The 22,855-nt window shown below is 33.2% G+C and overlaps 1 long non-coding RNA gene across 4 annotated transcripts in view; it reads right to left on the bottom strand.

Annotated features, from left to right (window-relative positions):
* Positions 1–22,855, bottom strand: part of LOC123385474 — a 331,702-nt gene that overhangs the window by 144,437 nt on the left and 164,410 nt on the right. For all 4 annotated transcript variants that reach the window (XR_006598053.1, XR_006598051.1, XR_006598052.1 and 1 more), the window contains one exon: positions 5,771–5,860. This is a non-coding gene — a long non-coding RNA (uncharacterized LOC123385474). The remainder of the gene's footprint in view (positions 1–5,770; positions 5,861–22,855) is intronic.

Genomic DNA, 22,855 nt, shown 5'->3' with positions numbered 1-22,855 from the left:
TAGAAATCAAATCCAATGAAATGTCTGTTCTACCTAATTTCCAAAAAAATATTTTCCCTTAATTGTGCTTCTTTGTTATCCTCACTTTCATGGTCAAAATTTTAATATATTCTCTTTTTCTTCTTTTTAATTTATTCATTATTGATAGAAAGAGAGATAGAGACAGAGACAGAGAGAGCACAAGTGGGGGAAAGGCAGAGACAGAGAGAGGAGACAGAAAATCCCAACCATGTTTTGCATTGCCAGCACAAAGCCTGCTTGTTACAGGGCTTGAACTCACAAACCACAAGATCATGACCTGAGCACAAACCAAGAGTCAGATGCTTAACTGACTGAGCCACCCAGGTGCCCCATTAATATACTCATTTTTCAAATAATTTAGATTTTTGTAAACAATATGTGCTCAGGTTCTTCCTGACACTTGTACCTATTAAGCACAGAGTATGATGTATATAGGATTTGCAAAATAATCTTTTTTATGTGTTCTCCAAGTATTGGTAATAAATGGAAGATGTTTTTATAATGTCAAAAATCCAAAAAATATGTAAAAGATAAAATATACATGTATATATATGTGTGTTTTTGTATATATACATATATCTCTACCTCCATCCCTCTTATCTCTATGTATTTGAATGAATAATGTTGTCTTTTGCATCTACTAAAATTCTGGACTAGTTTAAATGGAAACAATGCACATCAGCATTGGAAAATCCACTTGTTTCTTATAAATATATTTCTGTAATTTTTTGTTCCTGACATTTGTACTTTAAGTCAAAAGTACTTAAGTGAAAGCAATTGTTTTTCTTTCTTTTTTACCCATCTTCTCTGAAATTGTGTAGGAGGAAGCAAATCACTACCACTCAATCCCTGACATTAATTCAACAGACATATATTTTGATTTCAGAAGAATTATGGAAACATTCTTTTAGAAGAGAACAATAAGAGAGCATTCTGTGTTTAGCACATTTCCCTTTTCCAAGTGGCAATGGAGCGTTATAACAGCGAAGTAAATTGCTTCCTATTTCTATCTGCTTTATAAAAGTGTGACACTGACTGAGCTGAATCACTGAGAACACATCTGTACACAGCTAAATGAAAAGTTTTATGTGATGGTAGAACTAGGCAGAATTATTTTGTCCTTGGATGTTCTGATGATTAATAATGCTTAGATCATTGACTTGCACACAGTAGGGTGACATTCAGAGTACTGTGAGGAAACTCAATTTTTAATTTAACACATTTTTATGAAGGTAATTTTACACAAATTTGACCTGAATTATGGGTCACAGCAAGGTATGGTCGTAACTGGAGCATTAGTGACAGGCTTCCTGGGAACACGGTGGGAATGATGTTATTGAGGCCTCACAGAGAATGTGAAGTCATAGAATCAGAGTTGTCCAACAAGAATACCAAAAACAGAATACTGACATTGCTCATATTGAGGCAAGGTAAGGACAGAGGTTATTAGGAATGATAAATACCTTCAACATTTTCTCCTAGCCATCTGATTTCCTGCAATACCATTGAACAAACTCAATCAGGGGCCAGAAATCAATAGGGTCTCTGTGGTGCCATGTGTAGGAGTAAGCATCCTTGAGCATGGAACAGGACAGGGAAGAGTGAACGATAGTTTTAAGGAGAGTGGCAAATCCAGTTAGTAGGTATGATATGTATAAAGTATATGCATATATAGAAACTGGCAGAAACTTTACCAAGTCTAGGCTATTTAATGATATGATGTCACAAATAAAGTTCACATTTCTGAGTCATCTGGATACAAACATGCTATACATGAAATTATGAGTAGAATAAGTTGATAAATATAGAGTGATTATTATTACAATAACAGTATCAATGCTTTTCAATGTTGAATGACCATTAATTTTTATTAGGTACTATATTATGTGCTTAGTATATACTTTCTCTAATTCTCACAATTAGTCTGTAAAATAGATGTTATTAGATTTACTTTATATACAGTGGAATGGCTTACAGAATGGTTAACTAAGTTGCCCAAGTTCAGCCAAGTAGTAAGTAGTAGAAACAGTATTCTCCACTAGGTTTTGAAGATTCAAAATCAGCATTCTTTATGTGATTGTATATTGGCTTCCAGGTATGTAAGTTATTTACCAAAAAAAGAAAGAAAGAACATTAGATTGATGACCCAGAGTAGTGTCCAAAATTCATGACAGTGATTTCAATGACTGTTATAATCATTTTTAATTGAGCTTTTTCTGCAACTTGAATACAAGATTGGAAATTTTTAAAAAGCTCATCTTGGGCAAATGTTCATAATAAAAAATTCACAAAACAACATGTAATTTCAAAGAGTTCAAAAAATTAAAATCTATCCATAAATTCTTTCCAGGAAAGAATGCATAGACTATAGAGAAATACCAAGGGCTTATTCCAACGAATTAGTAAAGCAGTGCCATCCAGACTCTCAGGTCCTGGTGCCAAATAAGACCATGAAAGCACAGTTACTCCCAAAACTATTTGTTACTGTCCACAGATTTTAAGATAAAATGTCTTCTATGTATTCTTGGAAAGTTCCTCTTTCTTTCTATCAAAAATTATTTAGTGGACCTTATTCTGGTCATGCGGCAAATAACAAATTGCCATAAACTGAATGGCTTAAACAACAATCATTTATTTCTCATAGTTTTTCAGGTTGGGAAGTACAAGACCAAAGTGCCAGCATATTTAGTTTTTGGTGAGGGCTCACCTCCTGGTTTCTAGACTGACATCTTCTTGTCTCCTCACGTGATGGAGAGCAGAGAGAGAAAAGCCATCTCTCTCTTGTCTTTTCTTACAAGGTCATTATTCCCAGGCATGCGAGCTCCATCCTCATGACCTAATTACCTTCTAAAGGCCTCACTTCCAAATACCATTGCATGGTATTTAGGCTTCAACGTATGAATTTTGGGGTGATGAAAACATTAAGTCCATAGTATATACTGGAAGACACCATTACAGGTAAATAAGACAGATATGGTCTCTGAAATTCAAGGAAATTTATAATGGCTATGTCATAAGATAAATAAAAAGAATGTTGACATAGAAAATATGAACAGTAGGTAAGGGGATTAGATAGGTAATGGGATTAGATAAATTTAGGTAATGGGATTAGATAAATCAATGTGGAGATGATTTTTAAGTTGGCATGGAAAAATAAGAGCAGACAAGCAAAGGGCCAGGATTAAACATTCTCAAAGGAGGAAAGAGTAAAACCCTTAAGCAGAAAGACACTTGGCATATTTTAAGTAGTGGAAGGCCAAAGTAGAATGGAGCAAATTGAATGAAGGAGGTATTGGCAAAAGATTGGGATGGGAGGAAGGGAGAGCTTAGATTCAGAGAGCCTTCTTGGTCATTGGGAAGCCATGCTAGAGAATTATATGATCAGTTCTTTTCCTTTTAAAGATCACTGATTCCTGTATTTTTAAGTAGATTTTAGACAGGGATCATTTAAGAAGTCATTGAAATAACTACATTAAAAAATATGGTGGCTTTAACAAAGTTGGAGTGGGAATGGAGAAAAATGAATGGATATCAGATATGTTCTAGGGATAGAATGAAAAGGACTTACCAAAACTGGATATGGAAAGTATGGAAAAGGAATAAGTGGAATATGGCTCTGAATCTCTGGCTTTAGCAAGATGGTGGACAGTGATGCCATTTACTAAATGAGTATAAGGTTTTGGATAAAAAGAGAATCCAGTCTGATGTTTACCACACAAGTTTGAAATGATTAAGTGGAAATGTCAAGTATAAATTTGACTATACCAATCTGAGTTGCAAAGAAATTGTTTTGGCTTGAGATATATTTTGAAAGTAATCACCAAACAGATGGCCATAAAATTTGGTGCGCAGTGAATATACAGAAAAAAAAAAAAAAAAAAAAAAAACCCACGACATAATTTGAAGGAACTCTAATATTTAAAAGTCTGATCAAACTTATTAAATCAGTGAGAATATTGAGAGGCAATGGCCAATAAATTAGGGAGAAAAACAGGACTGCATACTGTTGTGAAAGTTAGTATGAAAAGTTAAGTAGGAGTTTATAAAAGGTATGATAAATGTATAAAGAGTTACTGAGAAATCAAATGAGATTAGGATAGAAACATTTCTTTTTAGTGGGAAATATGTAAGTCTTTGGTAGCTTTGGAGAGTTTTTGTGGACTGAGGTGGAGATTAGCAATGTTAACAGAGTATGTACAAAGTGATGAGTTGTCTAGACAATTAATCTTTAGAATTTTTCTATAAAAATGAGAAAAGATAGGGGCGCCTGGATGGCTTGGTCAGTTAAGCGTCCGACTTCGGCTCAGGTCATGATCTCACCGTCCGTGGGTTCGAGCCCTGCGTCGGGCTCTGTGCTGACAGCTCAGAGCCTGGAGCCTGTTTCAGATTCTGTGTCTCCCTCTCTCTCTGCCCCTCCCCTGTTCATGCTCTGTCTCTCCCTGTCTCCAAAATAAATAAACGTTAAAAAAAAAAAAGCTAAAAAAAAAATGAGAACAGATAAATGGGTTCTTAGCTAGAGAGATATTTTAACTAAGTTGCTTTTTTTTATTTGTTTAAGGTGAAACGGAACAGAACATGGATTATAAAGACGAAAATGCTCCAAATGAAAATTCACAACAACAACAACAACAACAAAAAAAAATGTGATGATACAAAGCAGAAAGGGGATAGACAAAGGAAGAATGTTCTTGAGAAGAAAACTAAGGACAGACTCTAGTTATTTGGGCTAAAATACATGGAAAGGATCTCCATTGTTTTCTAACCATATGGTTCAATATTCATATCGAGTCACAATTTCTCAGGATGTATGAAGGAGCAGAGAGAAAAAATTCAAACTGAATCAGCATACAAGTACAGAACTTTCATTTTATCTTCATTATTGTCCTCTGAGTTTTAGAAACTTCTGCTTCCATTAAGTTTACATGACAAATGCAAATCATCACTAAAATATTTCTCCTTACATGAAGAAATACTATATTGAAGAAGAAGAGTATAATTTCTTCGAAAAACTATCAGAGGTTTGGGAACTATAATTTAAAACCAAATCAAACTTAACAAAACAAAATAAAACAACTCATTAAGAATTCTGATAAGCTCTCCAGGCAGGGATGGATATTTGACTTGGTAAGAAGATTTTGTAACCTGGTTCTTAGTACTCAAGACTTGTATATTCAACTGCCCCCTTTATGTCTATAGTTAGATATCTAATAAGCATCCAAAAATTAACACATCAATAATTAACACTTGATTTTCCCCTTCTTTACTTCAAATCTGTTTCTCCCTCTGAACTTCTCATCTCTATAAATTCTAATAATGATCCATCCAGTTGAGCATGCCAAAACTTTATGAGCTATTATTGCCCCCTGCTCTCTTTCCTGCCTTTCCCAGTTGAATACCACAGCAGGTTGTACTGTCTCCAAATTGAGCATACAGAGAACTTGTCAGATTCTATTTCTAGCACTTATACCCTACTCTAAGCCACTACTAGCTTTTGCCTAAAATAATGGAATACCCCCTGCCTGCTTTTACTCTGGTCTCTTTGTTATCTGTCCTCCACAAAGCAGTCACAGTGACCTTTTAAAAACATATCTCAGTTCATTCCAACTCCCTGCTGTAAACTCTCTAATGTTTTCCCATCACCTTAGCATAGAAGGCCCCCATACACCTCTCATTTCCTACTCTTTTGTCCCTCACTTACTACGTTGTAGTACATTGTCCTTTTGGTCCCTTGAGTAAGCAAGGTACTTACCCAAGTATTCTCTCTGCTTGAAGCGGTCTTCTTTCTGATCTCAGACCTTCAGTCTTCTTATTGTAATGGTCTCAATGGAAATATCCTCAGCTAAAAAGAAATTAAAAGTTATGAAATAACCCAAGGAAGATATAGCACTATGAAATAGCAGTAAGTCAAATGTGTTCAATAATGGGAAAAAAAAGTTTTCTATCAATTAAATGTTGCTGTCATATATATATATAAACAACGGGTAACTTAGGAAAGTGAGGCTAGAGGTATGTGATTCCTTACACTGGTTTAAGACAATAAGACTGGTGTAATACATGATTTTCAGAAGAAGTAGTATCTAAGTAGGCCCGATAATTATGTTATTCATATTATTATTTGTTAGATTTCTTAATTATAGTCAATGAGTATAGTAAACGAGCTTTTTTAATGTATGTGGGTATACTGTTTTATTGTTATTTTAATGTTATTTTAAGCTGCAACTTTGACTTTTCAAATGAAATAGCTGATAATTGATTATCACTATGCAAAGTTTTAGCATTTAACAACAGCTTAAAATCTCAATTAATTTTGTTGGCATAATTTTATTAATACTTGGGCAATTAGAAAGCTGAAAAAGTGAGAGAGAAAGAGAGGGAGATGATAATATACAATTATAGATTGTGAAGGTTTAGCAAGGCTCCAAAATCATTTTTCTAACATTTTTCACCACCGACTGTATTTTGAGTGTCTTCCACAGTAAACACAAAAATTAGTCTTCAAATCTACTCTCAATCAACTAAAGGAAATGACAAACCACTTTATTATTGAAACATACTTTGATTCTGGTTATTCCCATCCTTTGGTCAAAATTCTACCAGTTACATAATTTTAAAGACTTTAATCTGACATTAAATATTTGAATACAGTTGTTATATACTTAACACATATGCATATACTTTTCATTTACTATGTATCAGACACTGTGCTAGAGATCTATGCTACAGAAATCAATAAGACAATCCTGGTGCCTGTTATTATGAAGATGTCATTTCTCAGAATAATTCTATACCCCTTGCAAAGTTGCTTTCCTATATTTGCTGTTTTAACTGCAAAGAATTAAATCACAGAAAACAAAAACCAAAAAAAAAAAAACAAAAACACAAAAACTAAACGTGATCCAATGAGGGCAGAAGAGAAGGATCATACCTTTTTTATTTTTAAATGGTGGCTCACTTAATATGGCTTAATGTTCGTTATTTCTTAAATTGTTGCATTAATAGTTTACATTTAAATTACATTTCACTTCATAGGGGAAGGGAAGGAAAAATAAAATAAGATAAAAATAGAAGGTGGTGAACCATAAAACACTCTTAATAAAGAATAAACTGAGGGTTCCTGGAGGGGAGATGGGCGAGGGAATGGGCTCAGTGGATGATGGTCATTATGGAGGGCACTTGTGATGAGCACTGGGTGTTATATGTAAGTGATGAATCACTAAATTCTACTTCTGAAACCAATACTACAGTGTATGTTAACCAAGTTGAATTTAAATAAAATCTTAGGGAAAAAAATCACATTTCACTTTCCATACAGCATAAAGAAAATATATAACCCTTTTGATAGTTTTATTCTATTTGTTATTCAGTCATCTATCTTAATAAATTATACCTTCCTATTAGCATATTACTGTTATGGGGGTCTCTACCACAGTTGATGCTATTTTCATGGTAAAATTTATATATTATTGTATTTGAATCTCAAGATATATTACATTCAAGAATACTGTGTTTTTAGGACTGGAAAATAGACATGTGAACCTATTTCAACCATTTATGCATTTTTTTCTCATAAAGTATTAGCAGTGCTTTTTCTTTTAAAGTTTGTTTGTTCATTTATTTATTATTTTTTAATGTTCATTTATTTTTGAGAGAGAGACAGAGTGTGAGTGGGAAGCAGGCTCCAGGCTCTGAGCTGTCAGCACACAGCCCGACATGGGGCTTGAACCCACAAACCATGAGATCATGACCTGAGCAGAAGTTGGAAACTGAAGTTTATTTATTTATTTATTTATTTTGAGAGAGAGTGTCCACTGATGAGTGGGGTAGGTGCAGAGAGAGGAGTGAGAGAATCACAAGCAGGTTCCACACTGTCAGAGGCCAGCCTCACATGGGGCTTAATTCCATGAACTGCGAGATTATGACCTAAGCCAAAACTAAGAGTTGGATACTTACCCATCTGTGCCACCCAGACTCCCCTAGCATTGTTTTTTTCTGATTTTACTCAATAAATATTGATTATGCATTAAATATTCTTTATAAGGGCTTTCCAACTTCATTTAATGTTTTTTATCCATTTCCTTCTTCCTCCATATTATTTTAAGATTCTCTGCATTTAGTCAGCTGATGTTTATGATTATCTATCTATATGTTTATCTACCTATCATCAAGTCCTAGATTGTTTTTTCTATGATCATGAGGTATATGTTGAAATTCAAACAATAAACATACATAAAAAGTTCATTTTCCTTATGAATATTTTCATTTCATCTGAAATTTATAATATTTATAGAATTTATATATAGAATATATAGAATATATCTATATCTATATCTGTATCTATACATAGAATCTATCTATCTATCTATCTATCTATCTATCTATATACATATATATATACACATACCATGGAAAAAATTTCATCTAGATTCCTGACAAAAATCACAGAGACTCATATTTGCTTCCTGGTTCCCTATCATGTCATTTACTCCTTTGTGAATCTTTCTTTTTCTCTCTCCCCGTTATGTTTGGGGTATTTTTTAAGTTTATTTATTTACTTTGAGAGAGAGAGACAGACAGATAGAGAGACTCAGGAGGGGCAGAGAGACGGGGAGAGAAAGAATCCCAAACAGGCTCCACACTGTCAGCGAAGAGCCTGACGTGGGGTTCGAACCCACGAACTGTGAGATCATGATCTGAGCAGAAATCAAGAGATGCTTAACTGACTGAGTCACCCAGGTGCACCCATTTGGGGTATCTGATAAGCCTCAGTTTACTCTGAGAATAATCTAAGACCATGCTTTATGGAAACTGGCATGCATTCTAACAGGACACATCAGGTATCCAAATCTATTCAGGTACCACCATAACCATAAACAGGGAGGCAAAAGTCACTAAAAAGAGTACAAAAAGGGAACAAGAGGGCAAAAAGAGTCACTAGAAAGGGAACAAGTTCCCAGAGCCAGCATACATTTTCTTATTCTTCAATACTTCCTCTCCACAAATTTGGGTTTATAGAGTATTCGATATTATCATTACTGCCGTGTACTTCTAATAAAACAGAATTTCCTCTTCTTCCATGCTACATCCATGTTTTCTACAGTTTCTGTTTGTAGATTTTTATGAATCTGTTTTGAAAAATTATGTGCTTTATATTATATTAAAAACTTTATACATAATATTTTCCTTTTGGCATTATATATCTTAAGCAAATCCATGGACTCTACCCAAGACTTTTTACTTTTGCCTGTGTAAGTGGCAACTTTGTCTTATTTACCAAATATATACTTGGCTCTGACAGAAGAGTAGATTTAATACACTGTCTTTTGGCTATTAAAATTTCCATATCTATCAGCTTTAGGTGTGAAATATCACATAAAAGTAAAGTTCGATGTGGCTTCGTTTTATAATACTTTCAGCTTTCTACTTTAGCAAATTGCCACCAAACTGATGAGCTCCTGATTTACTATGGGTACTGATGACATCAAACCCTGAGAATTTGCTTTTAGCCATTTAATCATTTCACAATTTCCTATTTTACCAACATAGAGAACTTTTCCTTTGTCCATTGACAAAACAATTACTTCTAAATAGCAATAGAGCATTTTCTTTTTCCAACATCGATCAGGTTACAATCCATTCCTAAAATAAAGAACAGACCTCTAAGCTTTGGAAGTTTTATTTTAAAAACTTACACTTAGAAAATACTTCAAATGACTCTCTTTCTTTGATGTTTAACCTCTAAATTGTGAATGGTATTCTGATTTGTTTTAATTGATGATAAAGGACCATAAATAAGGACATAGATTAAATTTACATGGACCCTGAATTGAATCTCTATGGGGAACCTTAAAAGAAATTCACACATATTGATTTGGCTTTAATACACACATCATAAATCATCATATTTATCATAGCATTTGCAATTATGTAATGTCTTATAGGTCATCGACATGTGAAACTTGCAGCAAAAAGTTGAACCACACATTTAACTAGTCATCTGAGAAGTGTATTTGCCCTATGACAGCAAAACTTTGAGGAAGACATTTTTCAATAACTTGTACCATGGAAGAATATATTCAAGTCCTATCTGACTGTTAGTCAACTTGTCAGAATTTATAAATACATATAGGTAAACCCACATAGCCAATGTGTGAAAATAAATTTATATATATATATATATATATATATATATATATATATATATATATATATAGCTACATAGAAGTCCTAGAATGAATGTATATAAAGTACATTTTGTTTATTTAAATAGTAACAGATTTTCCTAGGTTGAAGAGTAGTATATTCAATTTTAAATGAAATCACATTTTGAATTTGTAAGTACCATTTATCAGCCTGTGCCTCTGGGTCTAAGTCTATAGCAGAGCCAGGATGTCCTTGCAGGGAGAAACCCTGAGAAGTGGTACAGCCTGGTTTATTTGCCCCAAATAAGGAAAAAAAATTAGCTTAGGAAATAAAACTTCCTATTCTGCTCACTGTCTTCTTGGGACATAAATTTAACTATAAATAGATTAACAATCAACTTTTTTTTTACCCAAATCTGGTTTTCATGCTTGGCTTCTAGGAGTTTTCAGAGTAAGTTCAGCCTTAGTCACAGCCTCTTTAGATGATACTTCTGGTAGCAAGGAATTGAAATTAAGTTGTCCAATCTGGTTAATTCTGTTGGATTTTGGATAATAAAAGAACATGTTCTTTTTCACTGTGTGTCTTTCACAGCAAAACATAATGCTTGCATCTGTTTCTGAGTAAAAGCAGAAAAATGAACACCCTATCACTAATAGTGTTTGAACTGTTTGCGTGATCATTTGTTCAGGAGGTGGAGAAGGAATTCTTACACTGGATGTGAGATCAGATTATAGGTTATCATACAGGTTCCTTCTAAGTTCAAGAATCTACAATTCCGTGGAAATACTTATAAGCAAAGGAAGACCAAAATACATTGAAGCAGGGTTATTTCAATAGCTTTTGAGATTATTTTGTTTCAACAGTGATTCAGGAGAGCATCTAAGGAAAGAGCACAGTAGTATATCTACTAGACAAGAGGACCTCAAACTGGCAAATACTTTTACAATTAATCAATTAGCAAACTCCCTTACACCTAAAATTATGATACCTTTGTTTCAATGTTTTCTATCGTTTCCAGTATGCTTTCTTACACTAAATTCTTAAGCCTCTTTGATTCTTAAGTTTGTATTGATTTATTTTACAGATACATATTAATGAATAGAAAACAGACAATTCTCATTCCAGAAATAGTACAGTAGCTTGTGTTGTACTAACTCCCCTACAAATAACAATTTGAAGCTCTGAAAACAGAAACAAAAATGGAAAAATGACTTTGAAGAAAATTTCCTTTTGGGAAGATTTATAAGGATTACCACGAAGCATTAGCTGCAAGCCTAAAATTGCTGAACAGAGATTTAAGCCATTAATCAATGAAGGAAAGACTGAATTTTGAGCTTGAGATTTGCCAATTTATAGGCAGTTTTGAACACCTCACGCTTTCCATGGAAGGTCCACTTTTGGAATAAAGACAATAATCCAAAAGCATTTTCTCTTGGCCAGAGAGTAAAACCAAGCACTTGAACCAGCAAAGTAGAGAACACCATGATTCTCCAAATTCAAAGGGATTAGCTATTATTTTATTATCTGTTAGAAACGAAATCAATATATTTCAGAACACAATAATATATTTGTATCATCTAAAATGGATTATACATAATTTCCACTGCACAATCAAAAGCTCCTTGACGTGCAAAAAAAAAAAAAAAAAAAAAAAAAAAGGAAAATTTATTCCCCAAATAAGAGAAATCTGTAGTTAGTAAAGAAGACTCAAGTTGGTCCATGCATTGTTAGTAGCATGAAAGGGATTTATGCAGTTAAATAAATATGTTCAAGCAATTAAAGAAAAAGTCTAAATACATGAATGGATCAGAAATATCAATAAAGAAAGGAAAACTGCTAAAAGGAATCAAATAGAAATTTTACATCTAAAGTACACAATATCTGAAATAGAAAAGTCACAAGAGGGGATATTGCTGAAAATAAAATATGTCCATGAATTTGAAGACCAATCAATAGACCTTCTACACAAAGAAAAGAGGGGAAAAAAACCAAGGTTTATAAAAATGACTGTTTATGAAAGTCACTGTTTCTGTGACTGAAGAGTAAGTGACTAACAAATAACACTCTTGGGGATATCAATTGTAAACTCAATTTAAAAAAATATGAAGATGAAAAAAAGTAGAAAGATTTTGGAAAGAAGTTAAGACTTGGAGGAGGCAACAAGGTATGCACTGATATTCCAGGTTTCATTATTTGACCCTTCCTTCCTTTCATCCTTTCCTACTTTCTTTCTTTCTTTTCACTGACAGCAACAATCAAGACAGACACTTGGAGTAGCTTAAACTCTAATAGAAAATCCAATATCTTTCTGGAAGGAGAAACCAGGACACCCAAAGCTTCCAAAGAAGAAAAAGGGAATCAGAAAGGAGAAAGTCAGGGAACAGAAACGCAAATCAGGGTATACGTTCTGCCCAGGTTATCTGAATGACCCCTAAACTTGGCATTAAAAGGTAAATAAATAAATTAAAATTAAGTTATACAAAAATTTTAAAAAGAGGGTAGAAGTTACAAAGAAAGAAAAAACAGAAAACTGACAGAAAACAAATAACTACATGTACCTAAATCCAATAATATCAATAATTATATTAGATGTTAATATTCTAAACACTTTGATTAAAAGATTGAAACTATAATAATAGATAAAAAACAAAAGCAACTCTTGAGCTTCTAGGTAGATATACATAATGATAGGTATGTAATAACCAATCTCCTATAATTTCCCAAACTGAAAAATAACTGAATATAAATAGAAAAATCAACAAATCACAACAATGTGGTGGAACACACTCCTGCCTCACCTCCACTCCACCTTAATTCTTTTTGTGGAGCAGAGACAGAGGTTGGGTGGGATGCTACTGAAGGAGTATGAGGAAGCGTGGGAAGAACCAACAAAGAAGATTAAAGGCTTCCTAAATTTGAAAATTCTAAAAATGCAATGGGACAATCAGAGCATGGTATACAGAGAAAAACCTCATGTAAATTATTTACCTTATAATTTCAAAAGATATTTTCTTTAATGGAAAGAATCAGTTGAAATAGAATCAGAAGAAAGGGGCAAGGGTGTTTTAAAGGGACTGTAGTGAACAAATGGCTTCTGGGGAAGAAAATGTGCTAAAATGTGCTTTGCAGTAATTAAATGGCGAAGTGGAAAAGAAAAATAATTGACATTAAGCTAGGAATCTAGTAAAACACCGCAATGTAAAAGAAAATGAGTGATAGAGATATAAAGTTCATTGCAGAAAATAAGAAACTGAAACTCACACAAATCAAGTGTAAGAGTTACACAGTTGACCCCTACAACCCATCATGAGTTTGCACTGTGTGGGACCACTTACATGCAGATTTTCTTGTCAATAAATATATTGGAAATTTTTTGGAAATGTGCAAAACTTAAAAAAAAATTGCAGGTGAAATGCACAGCCTAGAAATACAAAAAAAAAAACACACAAAAAACAAGAAACAAAAAAAGAAGAAGGAGGAGGAGGAGGAGGACGAGGAGGAGGAGGAGAAAAAGCTAGGTATTATTGTATGAATATAGTATATAACACGTGTAAAATGCAAAGTATGTGTTAATCTATTATTTATGTTATTGGTAAGGCTTCTGGTTAATAGTAAGCTATTAGTAGTTAAGTTTTGGGGAAGTTAAATGTTATATGTGGATTTTCCACTGCATGAGGGGGTGGCACCCCTAAACACCATGTTGCTTAACAGTCAGCTGTATACTCAACAAGCATGAAAACTACTTTGAATCAAATTCAAAATCTAAGATGAAATAGACATGCATAGGAACAAATAAAACAACAACAGTGAATTTACAAAAGAGATGGAAAAAGACATATTTAACTCAGAAAACACACAAAAAAAGTAAATAACATTGTTCCCAAGGGAGAAAAGATTAAAGTGAAAATTTAATTAGGGACATTGAAGAAAGACAGGAAAACTATCTAGATCACAAAGTCAATGTAAGTTAATATAAAAGGGTGAAAAAGAAAGAAGTGGAAATGCAAGACTAGCACAGAAAGAATCATATTCATGTTACCTCAGAATTCTTGATTACAAACAACAATGACAAAAATAATGGAGCAGAATTAACATTTAAATCTATAATGCAAAACAACTCTCTGGAAATAGGAAAGTCTGGACATATATATCCATTAAAAGGGTTTACCAAGTATTCTGGAATGTTAACACAAACAATACTGAGATCTGGAGTGCCTGCGTAGCTCAGTGGGTTAAGCGTCTGACTTCAGCTCAGGTCATGATCTCTCGGTTCGGGTCATGATCTCATGGTTCATGAGTTTGAGCCCCACATTGGGCTCTGCAGCCTGCTTCAGATTCTGTGTTTCCCTCTCTCACTGCCCCTCCTCTGCTCATGCTCTCTCTCTCAAAAATAAACATTAAAAAAAAATTTAAAAAACCCAATACTGAGATCTTTTGTAATTAAACTACTAGATTTCAAAGGTAAATTAAAATCTTCAAAGCTTTCAGGACAAATGATCAAATGACTCAAAAAAATTTGACTAGCAATTTTAAGACCAACATACAAAGCCAGACAACAATGGAGTAATAGAGAAGTATTTTTTTAACTCAAATTGTGAACCAAGATTTTATATCCAGCTAATCTCTCCTTCAAATATTGTCTTTAATAATTGAAAACAATTTTCAACATATAAGTAAGGAAGAGATTTTATAGCCATTAACCAACCCCTCTTCAGAAATCTACTTAGAGGATAAGTTTATATTTCTCCCATCTTCACAAATGTAAAAACAAAACAAGTTTGCATTTGTTTAGCCTCTACATTACTTCTTTTCTATCTCATTGATATCTGACCCAATTTTTTTGTCATTTGTGAGGGCAGGATGGAGTCACTCGTGTCAAGCAGGACTTAATGTCGGGCAGTGATATAAACATCCCAGGCTGTTGCAGCTAAGACCAGATATCACAGAAACCAGCATAGGCTGACAACATTCAGAACTGATAACCAGCAGAACCAGAGGAGGTCTACAAAGTCCCAAGACTGATTAAAGTCTTTTAAAAAGGGATAATTTTTGCAGCAAACAATCAGACTGTCCCCACTCTGACCCTTTTACATCTGACTATTTCAAAATGGCAACTGCTGCCAAAGGGTCTGCCCAATTGATCTCTGAACAGATCAGATATTCTCCACTGCTTGAACAAAATAAGTAGCATGAGCCCAGAGCTGACCTGGACCACACTGAGGCCCCATCTCAATTGAGTGCTCACAGACTGAATGTTTGGTTTGTTAACTTCCTACCCCTTGTTGTATCTTGTTTGTTGGGGTGACTTTGTATTCTTTGCTTTGTATGATGTGTAGGAAGCCAAGTTAAATGCGTACTGAAATGTCATTGAGTTTGGAATCCTGAACCTGCTTCATAATTATGTTAACCTTGCTTTATGATTCAATAAAGCTGACATGGAAAGACACAACTCACGTATGCACCCTCATAGCATGCTTGTAACATCACTAAACATCTTTCTTTGTGTTTATTTCTGTTTTTGTTTTTTTCTAATTTCTTACTATGGGCTTTGAAATCATTAATTTTTGACTTTTAAAATTTGTGAGTATAAATTTTAATGTTACAAATTCCTCTCAAATATAGATATTTTCAAACTTACAAGTTTATATGTAGAGTTTTATTACTATTCAATTTTAAAGTTATTTTTTAATTTTCATTAAAAACTTTCCTTTAAATGTAGTTATTTAGGAATATCCTTAAATTATGCAATACATGGTGATTTCAATGTATTTTTAGGTCTCTTTAATGATTGTGCTTTATTTTAGGAGTCTTATATTTTCAAAACATACTTTGGATCATTCATTAAATATTTACCTGCTTATTGAGAGCTGTTATTTGAGTGGTCACAAGGCATTGGCTAACCAAATAGACTTTGGAGTCTAAATGATAGATTTAAATATTCATTCTGCCAGTTAATAGTTACATCCCTTTTAATCATCTCTTCCTCAGGTTCTTTATCTCTAAAGTGAATATAGCAGAAGTACCCAAATTATAGGTTATTTGTGACAATCTAATGACCAAATATATGTAAAGAATTCTGAACATTTTCTTGCACATAGTAAGAACTATATAAAATGTAGGTAACTAATGATATGGTATCAATTTTGTAGATATGTTTAATTTTTAACCATTACATGTATATTTCTGTACATATCTAATACATCTCACTTGATAACTGCAGTTTTCAATTAATCTTTTTCATCACTGATTGATTTTTCTGTTATTTCCATGTTTAAAAGTCAGGTGTTAAAATCACCTACACTCGTGATGGATTTATATGTTCATCAAGGGACAAATATATTTAAATTTATTTAAACTGAGGATTAGAAAAGGTCCCATTCATTTTGTAAAGCTGAAATAACATTATCAAATTATTTGATACACATACCGCATGAAATAAAAAATGTTCCCCAGTGTTACTTAGAAACATAAATGGTAATAATAACAAATAATAAATATTAGCAAGAATACATGAGGATCTGTGGATATTACACCAAATAATATTTGTCTCCTAGGATAAGCCTTTGTTTAGCTCCCTCACTCATTCAGTTAGGGATGGACTATTTGACCCATGGAATAGAAGATAAGTAACAGTTTTGTGACTGCCAAGGCTCTGTCAAAAAAAGTACTGTAGTTTACATGGTAGTCTGGGACTGCTCAATCTGGGGGAAGCCTTACTCCACATGCCGCAGAGACTCAAGAAGTCCTATGAAAGATTCTACATAGAGAGGAAACAACTCGCTGGCACAAACTGCCAAGCATGTTCAAAAGACTCCCTGAAAGTGGATCCTTCAGTTCCAGTCAAGAATCTGGATAATTGCATCATTAGCCATCTCGTGAGAAATTCTGAGCTAGAACACCCAGGTGAAATGCTGCTAATTTGTGTACTTAAAATATAAGGGGAAATAATAAATAATTATTATTTGTGTTAGCTAGTTGTTATACAGCAACAGATATGTAATACAGATTTCTAAAAATAATAGTACATCATATACAAGTAAAAGAATGAAAGGCAAATATAGCTCAATCTAGTAAAGTTTATCTATAAAATGATCTCTGATAAATGAGAAAAACAATGTCAAATTCAGATGATGACTACCTTCAGGAAAAATGTTTGGCAAAATTAAAGTTAATTCCTAATAAAAAAGCTCTTGTCAAATTCAGAATAAAAGGAAACTTTTTTAACTTAGTTGACAAGAAACTGTTCATACACATTTAAAAGTGAAACATTTGTGACACTGTTATTAAAGATAAGAACAGGCAAGTTTGGTTGCTTTGCTACTTAGTACTATATAATGTTCTACTAGGAGATTAGCAGTTGCCTTTGGCTGGGAATGGAATAGGTAATGACTGCAAATGGGTACAAGGAATCTTTTCAGGTGAAAGAAATGTTAAAAATTCAATTATGGAGATGATGTCACAATTTTCTAAACTCATGACAAAATATTGAATTGCACACTTAAAATAGGTGAACTCCATGTTGTGTAAACTATACCTTCATAAAATTCAAAAAAGGGACCAAAAATTAAAATGTATTGGCATCCTAGACAATGTTTAAAGTCAACAACAAAACGATTGGCTATGAATAAACATTGTAAAAAGATAAAGGATAAAATGCCATTATTTGCTGGAGATAGTATCACCTAAATGGGTTATTCAAGACAAGAATAAGAGATCAGCAAGGTCTCTGGCTATGAGATCATCATATCAAACACATTATCCTTCCTATATATCACCAGTAACCATAAAGCAAATGTAATGTAAAAAGCTTTCAAACACAATGATTCCAAAATGAATACTATCTAAAATGAAATGAAGAAGACCAATAAAAATAAAAAGTAAAAAACTTCACTTAGAACATAAAAAATATAATTTAGTAAATGGAGGGGCATTATCAACGCTCTGGATGGGAAACTAACTATAGAAAAAAAGAAATTACTTGAGAAATTAGTGTTTACTGTAAATAAATCTGAGTGAAATTAAAAACAAAAAGGAACTTCATAAACCAATTCAAAAAGTATAAAAGAAGTAATCACAGAGATTACCAAGATGATGAATATAAATAACACTGAGAAAATAATTTCCCAGTAAAATGTCAACCATAATAAAAAGGTATAGATATTAAAACAAGCTGCTAAATTTTTAAATGTCATATCTCCATTGATTCAGTCAGATTCATTTCTGAAAATTTAACTTACAAAAATATATATTAGCCAACAGAAAAAGGCAATGATGTATATATTAGGGATATTGTTGTTTAAAATAGAAAAAAGTAAAAAATAACATAGTCCAAAGTAACATTAATAGAGCCTTAACAGAACACTATGCAGCAATTACAAATACCAGTGTTCTATAAATATTTAAATGGAACAGTCTTCAAGATAATGTGTTTATAGTTAAGAGTACAGACATAACATCTAAATTATATAGATTTAAATTCTGGCTCTACCATCCCTAAGCCATATAATCTTCTGTTGGTTAACCCAACATTCTATGCTTAATTTTTCTTATTTTTTAAGATAGCTAATGTTATGAATATCTCAGAAGGTTTTGTGATATGAAGAGAATTAATATACTCTACCATATGTCATATGGGAAACACAAATTAAACCAAGATCAATACTATATACTTATTATAATTTCCAAAACCTGGGTCACTAACAACACAAAATATTGGTAATGATATGGAATAACAGGACTTGCATTCATTGATGTTGGGAATGCAAAATGGTACAGCTACTTTGGAAGACTGTAAAAATTTCTTACAAAACTAGATAAAATTTAACCATATGATGAAGCAATTACACTCCTTGGTACCCACCCAAAAGAGTTGAAGATTTAAGCCTGCACACAGGTTTACTCATAATTGCCAAAATTTGAAAGTGATCAAAATGCCCTCCAGTAGGTGAGTGGATAAATAATGCGGTTTATTCAAACAATGGAATATTATTCAGTGCTAAAAAGAAATGAACTAACAAACATTAAAAGACATGAAGAAAACTTCAATGCATATTACTGTGTGAAAGAAATCTATTTGAAATAGCTACATACTCTATGATTCCAACTATATGACATATTATAAATGTCCAAACTATAGAGACATTAAAAGATCAGGTATGAGTAGGTAGAGTACAGAAGATTCTTAGGGTGGTGATTGTGTATGATATTATAATAATGAATATGTATCATCATATATTTGTCTAAACCAATTGAATGCATACCACTAGGAGTGAATATTACGGTGAATAAACGGTGAACTTTGGGTGATTAAATTTCTATGTCAGTTCATCCTTGGGAAAAAAAAATAAAAGTATCATTCTGGTGAGTGATACTGCTAATGGGTGGGGGGCTTGCATGTGTAGGGGCAGTGTATATGTGGGAAATCTCTGTTCTTCTCTCAGTTTTGTTGTAAACCTAAAACTGTTCTAAATAATAAAGCCTTAAATACAAAACAAAACAAAACAAAAAACTGTATACATATATATTAACTCCAGGGAGTACACAATAAATTGACAAACATAATTAACACTACATGCAAATATATACATATATATGAATGTGAGACAGGAAACCATCAAAACCCTAGAGGAGAAAGCAAGAAAAAAACCTCTCTGACCTCAGCCGCAGCAATATCTTACTTGACACATCTACAAAGGCAAGGGAATTAAAAGCAAAAATGAACTGTTGGGACCTCATGAAGATAAAAAGCTTCTGCGCTGCAAAGGAAACAATCAACAAAACTAAAAGTCAACCGATGGAATGGGAAAAGATATTTGCAAATGACATATCGGACAAATGGCTAGTATCCAAAATCTATAAAGAACTCACCAAACTCCACACCCAAAACACAAATAATCCAGTGAAGAAATGGGCAGAAGACACGAATAGACACTTCTCTAAAGAAGACATCCAGATGGCCAACAGGCACATGAGAAGATGCTCAACATCACTCCTCATCAGGGAAATACAAATCAAAACCACACTGAGTTATAACCTCATGCCAGTGAGGGTGACTAAAATGAACAAATCAGGAGACTCTAGATGCTGGAGAGGATGTGGAGAAATGGGAACCCTCTTGCACTGTTGGTGGGAATGCAAACTAGTGCAGCCATCTGGAAAACAGTGTGGAGGTTCCTCAAAAAATTAAAAATAGATCTACCCTATGACCCAGCAATAGCACTGCTAGGAATTTACCCATAAGATACAGGAGTGCTGATGCATACGGGCAATTGTATCCCAATGTTTATAGCAGCAATTTCAACAATAGCCAAATTATGGAAATACCCTGAATGTGCATCCATTGATGAATGAATAAAGAAGTTGTGGTTTATATATACAATGGAATACTACTTGGAAATGAGAAAGAATGAAATACGGCCTTTTGTAGCAACATGGATGGAACTGGAGAGTGTTATGCTAAGTAAAATAAGTCATACAGAGAAAGACAGATACCATATGCTTTCAGTCTTATGTGGATCTTGAGAAACTTAACAGAAGACCATAGGGGAGGGGAAGGGGAAAAAAAGTTATAGAGAGGGAAGGAGGCAAATCATAAGAGACTCTTAAAAACTGAGAATAAACTGAGGGTTTTTGGGGGGTGGGAGGGAGGGGAAAGTTGGGATGAGCACTGGGTGTTGTATGGAAACCAATATGACAATAAATTTCATATTTAAAAAAAAAATTAAAAACATCTGGGGAAAAAACAAAAAATGTATATGTATATAATAATCCCAGGGAGTATACAATAAATTGACAAATATAATTAATACTACATGCAAATATATACATATACATATATATATATATACACACACACACACACACATATATATATATACACACACACAACTATACAACTATATGTGTATGTGTGTATATATGTGTGTGTGTGTGTATGTATATAACTATACAACACGGAGAAGAGGCACTAGAAGAAAACTTACATTCTACTGAATATTATTTGCAGGTATGTATGCTATGTTTGCATTAATTTCTAAAAACTAAATTAAAAGTATTTTTTAGACTTTTTTAATGTTTTTATTTATTCTTGAGAGAGAGAGAAAGAGAGAGACAGAACTCGAATGGGGGAGGGGCAGAGAGCGAGGGAGACAGAATCCGAAGCAGGCTCCGGGCTCTGAGCTGTCAGCACAGAGCCCAATGTGGGGCTAGAACTCATGAACCACGAGATCATGACCTGAACTAAAGTCTGACAGTTTACTGACTGAGTCACCCAGGTGCCCCTAATTATTTTAAAATAGCATGGTATTATGGTAATTGTGTTGAAAGAAACAATTTAGGTCATTGGAGAATCAAGATAGACCTAGTATAAAAAATCCATGTATGTGTGGAAATTTAGTATACAATAAATGTGTCTCTTCAAATTAGTGACCTTTTTTTTCCATTCAAAAGCCATAAACTTCATGATGCCTGGTTGAATATATGGGACCAAAAACAAAAGCCAAGAGAATCTGTTCTTACAAAAATTTTTCTGTAAATTTAAGCAGAAAGATAGAGATACTCTATTACCTAATTATAAGAGATCTAGTTTCTGGTAAGTACATTCATGTCACAGCTTAATTGCAGTTTTTCTTCAAATGTTTTTTTCCAAAAATAGTTCAGAAAATCTTTATGGTTAGGCTAGATATTTGTTTTCTTAATGTAACTTCTGCTTCCAGATATGAAGAAGCAGCTTGTATCAGATAAATCTTCCTAAAGAAAAATAATTAACAGCTCTATGAAAGTAAAAAAGAATATCTTTTTGGATTTATTTGACCAATCAGAGCACCCAAAACTTGAGGGACACTGATCTCATAGGAAAGGGAAAACAAACAAACAAAAGTCTTCCCCAAATCTAGCTATACAGGGCAAAGGTCAAAGTACCCATTCAAAAAGTGACAGCCGAGAGCTAACTAACCACCCAGAGCATTTGGCAGCCTTGTGATATTAAGGAAACAAACAAACAAACAAACAAACAAAAATTAGATTTCAGAGACTACCAAGAACCAATTGAATAGCCCAGGTTTTTATTTAAGATTCTTAAAACAAAACACTCTAGGAATCAGAGCAAATAAGAAATAGTCCAGCCCCACAAACACTAAAATACAGCCTCAAATCACCTTATTATCTGATTAGATCACAATAACAGGCTATAAAAATAAAAGTAGATCATTTATGCAAAAAAAATATTTTTCACGGCTTCCAACAATTTTATACATAAAGGTCAGCAGCAAACAAGCAAACAAAATATTTGCCAGGTCTGACAAGGAATAGCATCAACTGATTAAAAATTAAGATATTAAAAACAGAAAATAGAAATGGACTCATAAGTAATCAAGAAAATGGAGTTGTGTCAGTCTTAAAATAAATGATTAATACTAAGAAAATAGGTGATTAGATGGAGAATGTTATTAGAAAACCTATACACTTGTGAAAAAACTCTACAACTGAAATACATTAATGGAAATTAAGTACATAGTATATTTAACACAAATTAGAAGCAGCATGAGAAAGACAGTGAGCTAGAAGATAGGTCACAGACTATATTAAGGTCAAAGCATAGAGATGAGAAAAATGAAAGATACTGAGAAGAATTTGGGGAAAGTTATAAGAAAGATGATAAAATCATATAGTTTATATTTAACTGAGGTATCAGAAG

The sequence above is a fragment of the Felis catus genome, chromosome B2 (genome assembly GCF_018350175.1).
Source record: "Felis catus isolate Fca126 chromosome B2, F.catus_Fca126_mat1.0, whole genome shotgun sequence".
NCBI classification, from domain to species: domain Eukaryota; kingdom Metazoa; phylum Chordata; class Mammalia; order Carnivora; family Felidae; genus Felis; species Felis catus.
This window is presented reverse-complemented; position numbering and strand designations above follow the sequence as displayed.